Source organism: Indicator indicator, chromosome 18, assembly GCF_027791375.1.
Source record: "Indicator indicator isolate 239-I01 chromosome 18, UM_Iind_1.1, whole genome shotgun sequence".
Taxonomy (NCBI): Eukaryota; Metazoa; Chordata; class Aves; order Piciformes; family Indicatoridae; genus Indicator; species Indicator indicator.
The window spans coordinates 3485230-3490256 of NC_072027.1; positions in this window are offsets into that span (position 1 = coordinate 3485230).

The following is a 5027-nucleotide window of genomic DNA, read 5'->3' on the forward strand; positions in this document are numbered from 1 at the left end:
GTCCCCAGGAGCCAGGGTGCCGCCAGCGTGGAGCAGGGACACAGCTGAGGGAAGGATCCTTTGGAGCAGTGGCTGCCTCCTCTCTTGCGTGCCTCCTCTCCTGGTGCCGTCCCCAGCGCTCCTCAGCAGGAGCTTCTCCTTTCTGAGCTGACCACAAGTTAAGAAATTCCTTTTTTGTTGTTGTTGTTGTTTGCTTTTGAAACACGAGGGGAGAAGAGCCCAGGACGGCAGCGGTGCGCCAGACGTCACCGGTGACAAAGCCCCGGGGCAGAGGTGGGGCCATGCACCCCCCACCCCCCTCTGCTGCAGGGACCCTCTGCTGCTGGAGCCACCCTCCTGCCACACATCCTTCCTCACACCTCTCCTCAGGACTGCCAGGGTCTGCTGCACCCTGCCAGGGTTAAGGGCAATCCCAACCTGCCCTGGCTACTGCCACCCAAAAGCCCAGGGACTGTACACTCTTTACTCTTGCTTGGGGACTTGCTGGGACCTGCCTTGGTGACAGAGGACTCATTCTACCTCAGCAGGACAAGTTCTGTCTCAGACTTGGTGGCTCTTGCTGGCTTGGGCTCCTGGGAGCCCACACAGGAACATGGCAGCTCCCCCCCAAGAGGCTCACGAAGGTGCTTCAGCCCAGGGCAGCTTTCCAGGTGGGAAAAGGCCTGGGGAGATGACAGATTCTTTTGTTTAGAGCAGGAGCAGAAGCCTTGGTGCAGAAACTGGTCCTGTGGCCACACAGGATCACCTCCAGGCTCTACTCCAGCACCATGCATCAGGCAGGGCTGATCTCAGCCAGCCTCAGGCTCACCTTCACCACTCTCCCCAGCAGGGACATATGTTGGGGTCCAGTCTGCAGACCCTTCCTTGTCCCCAGCTAGGCTAGGGGACACACAGGGACCCCTCCTCTCCCAGTACCTCCAAACCTGGGGGTCACAGCAACCACATCACCATCAGGCAGCCACAGAGCTCAAGCTGGGGACCTCCTCAGGACCCCATCTCAGCCAGTCCTCCTGCCTTGCTGCTGGGAGGCTTTTGGAAGCTGTTTCCTAACAGGCAACCTGCAGGCACCTGGGAGCAGTAATTAGGCACTTTGTTAATCCTCCCCTGAACTGTGCCTCCTCCAAAACAGGGGCTGAGGGAAGGCTTGAAGCAAACCAGGGATGCTCAAATCAACAAGATGTGAGCAGGTCAAGTGTGCCACAGGCTGCCCCTCGCTCTCTGTCTTTGGATAACCTCCTGCAGCAGCAGAAGTTCACCACGGTTCACAGCTGCTCTGGGGTGGGAAGTTATGGCCACCACCTGACAGTACTGGGAAGCACAGGGGAGGAAGGTTTTGCCTCTGGGGAACTGCCTTAGCTGCACCCATCCCTGCAGCAGGGACATCAGCTGCCAAACATGGGCAGCAGAGATGGGCTCTCAAAAAACATCTGCTCAGGATGGCAGTGCAGAGGTGCCAGGCAGAGGAGTGTCCCTCATGCCTCCCCACCCTGGAGGGGAGTGGGCTTAGTCCAAAGGGGGCAGTTAGCAAGGGACCAGCAAGACAAGGTCTGGGGGCCAAGAGATGAGAGCATGGCTGACTGTGCTGGAGGTGACTAAGAGTCATGAGAATGAGGAGAGAGCTCCTGGGTTTGGCCAGCAGGATGGCTGGAGAGCATGAGGGAGTCCAGAGAGAAGGAAAAGCAGCTTTTGGACAGAGAAGATTTCCTCTCAGCAGTTTTTCCTGGCAGCATGAGGGGGAGAAGGACATGAAGCAGATGCAGTGGGGGGCTCCTGCCCAGAGCTGGGGGGCTGTCAAGTGGCTGGGCCACAGGAGATGTTTGCCTGATTATTCTTTCCTCCTCTTGAGCCAAAGGGGCTTTTTAAAGGATGTTTCTTTCCCCCCTTCTTCTTTTTAACTTTGAGTTGTGTTTTTTCCAGGAACAAGTGCCAGCTCAGAGAGAACTGACTCACCAGAGTGAACAAGCACTAAACCAGACATGTTTAATGCAGAGAAGACACTCTCTGAAGAACACTCTCCCAAGCCTCCCTTCTTCTCTTTGAGGAGACCCCTTGCAGAGTGTCTCTGATAGCAGTAGTCCACAGGTGACATGCCACAGGTCACCAAGCTGGGCTGGGCACACTTGGGCATGCTCATCTGCTAGGGTTCCTCCCTCATAGGTGTCCATCTCCTCCTACCTGTAGGCTGTGCCTCAAATCCTGTGGTTGCAAGCAGCAGCAGCTCAGCCACAGGAGTGCTGCTGAGGCTCCTGTGCCCAAGCAGCTCTGAGCGAGGGGCAGGGATGCTCTCAGGGGAGCTCTGGCCTTACTTGGAGCCTCTTGAAGTCCAGAGATGTCTATGGAGGCCCCAGTGGGCAGGAAGGTGTGTTGGGAGGTGGCGCAAAAGTTGCTTTGTGCATGGCTGGCCACAGGCTGGATCTGGAGGGGAGATTGGAGGCTGCTGTGAGCCCTGATTGAGAGCACCTGGGGGTCAAGCTTGTTTCCCAGGCTGGGAATGGGCCTAAGCCATTCCAGCCCTACAGGACCCCTGTACTGGTGGCCATGGTGTCATGCCTGCCTGAATGGCCCTGCAGCAGTCTGGAGACATCCGTGAAACCTCCATGTCCCCAGGGAGCTGTTGGTACCCAAAGAGCTAAAGCCTCTGCAGTCTGAGCTTCCCTGCCTCACTGAGCTCTGCCACAGAGTGCCTGTCTTATCAGTGGGGAGGAGACCTGGAGTGGGGAAAACACTCTGCTGGGAGTCCTCATGTCTCCATTCCCAACCATACAACCCCTCCTCAGCACATTCCAACATGCAAAAATCCTTCCAGGCAGGGATTGGGCAGTGGGATCCAGCTGGGTTCAGGGCTGAGCTCTACCAGTTCCCCCTCTCTGCTTTCCCCCAAACCAGGGTGATGGTTTTTTGTCCTGCTGATTCAGTTTCTGGAGAAAAATGTCCTGTGCCTATTGTGGCTGAGCTATGCCAGGTGACTCAGAGCAAATTTGGGGTGAATCAGCCTGAGCTGGTGAAGGAGCCTGCAAATCTCCTCTCTGGCAGACAGCAATGCCAGGAGCCCAGGATGGGCTGTGCTGAAAAGCAGAGCTGGGACATGGACCTGTCTCCTGCTGCAGCTGATGCCTTGGACCTTTGGATACAGAAGGAGTTTCCAGGGATGAGGTGAAGGAAGTGAGGGCTTGCACTGGGGCTGTGTCCTGCAGCCCCAAAACAGGGTCAGCATTGATATATTTGACCCTCAGCCCAAAACCTCTTTGCAGCACCAGCTGGACCTGAGGCAGTGGTAGGGTGGGCAGCTGGTATTCTGGGGTTGCATTTTTAAAGGGAGTCAGTGAATTCCTCATCCCAGAGGGAGAGGAGGAGAACCCAGCTGCAGGGAGAGCTGGACATGGGCAGCTCTGTGCACTGCAGTGTAGCTCCTGCTGGTGCCCTGCCCCATTGCTACCTCCAGTCTCTGGCACCACCCTGAGTTATTCAGCTATGTAGAAAACCCAACAATGCTGTGGTGCCTCTCATCTCCTGCAGCCCAGCACTGTTTGGTCTGGCACCTCCTGCACCCCTGCCCCTATCTGAGCAGAGACCAGGCAATACTCCTAAGGAGCACAGTAAGCCCTTCTTTGGGGTTGCTGGCCCAACCTTTTGGCTCTGGGGATACATATGGGAACTTTTCCCAGTGTCCTTCCCTCTACCCACCTCCTCCTACTGCAGTAAGTGCAATGGATCCAAGCTGGATGAGGGTAGATTCAGACTGGATGTTAGGAAGAAGTTTTACACCATGAGGGTGGTGAGACACTGGCACAGGTTGCCCAGGGAGGTGGTGGAAGCCTCATCCCTGGAGGTTTTTGCAGCCAGGCTGGATGTGGCTGTGAGCAACCTGCTGTAGTGTGAGGTGTCCCTGCCCATGGCAAGGGGGTTGGAACTGGATGATCCTTGAGGTCCCTTCCAACCCTGACAATTCTATGACTCCAACACAACCCAAGAGCTGGGCAGTTATCAGAGAGAAGGGGCAGACCCTACCCTGTTAGCAGCCTCTGTTCCTTACCACATCCCTGGGCTCAGCTCTTGCCTTGCTGTGCTTCTCTCTGCCTGGCTCCCAGCTTGGCTTTCACTAAGCACTGGGGTCATGCACAGGGTATTAAGATGCTTAGCTCTCACCCACCACATGGTTAAGCTGTATTCCCACCCCCATCTGAGTGGCACCAACCAAAACCAGGCCAAGAAAGGACGAGGTGGAACTTTGCAAAAAAAAGAAAAACACCTTTATTTTTAAACTCTTTCTTTAAAAATGTATTTGCAAAAGTTTACAGCATAAAAATAATATCCCATGGCTATAGGTGTGACATAGTACAAATCCTACAAATACATCTGTAAACCTAGGAAAATGTTAACTCTTTGGTACCTTAGTCTGAACTCTGTTTTTCCTGTGCCCTCGGGGTGGTTTCTGACAGCAAGCAGGGAAGCAGGTGCTGCTTCTGGGCAGAGATGCTGCAGAGTCACAGCATGATGCCAGCAAGCCAGCACAGCAGGGTGAGGAGAGGGCAGAGGGCACACTTAGGGCAAGCTTTGCAGTTCTAGTGTGATCCATGAAGGAGGGAAGGACAGGAATGATGGGACCCTGCAGGCTTCCCAGCAGGAGCTGGCTTCCCTGTCTCCTCCCACCCCTGCAAGGGTCATCTCTTCAAAGTGCCACTGAGGCTGCACTGGAGCAGTTCCCCTACCTTTGCCAAAGCCAACTGGATCCACCTTGGCATGTGCCAGACACTTCAGGCCTCTGGGTGAAACGTGGAACCATGCTTGGAGCCCAGCAACCCATCTGCTGGCCCATGAAACCTGATTTTTAACACTGCTTGGCCTGCCATGAGCAAGTCCTGCAGACAGCATGGTGCTTCCGTGGTTACAGTCAGTGCTGGCTGCTCAGCACCCAGGGCAGGGCTCAGGTCTGCTGCAGGAAGGAGCTGTGCATTGCCCAGGAGCTGCCCAGCACCCAGGGCAGGGCTCAGGTCTGCTGCAGGAAGGAGCTGTGCATTGCCCAGGAG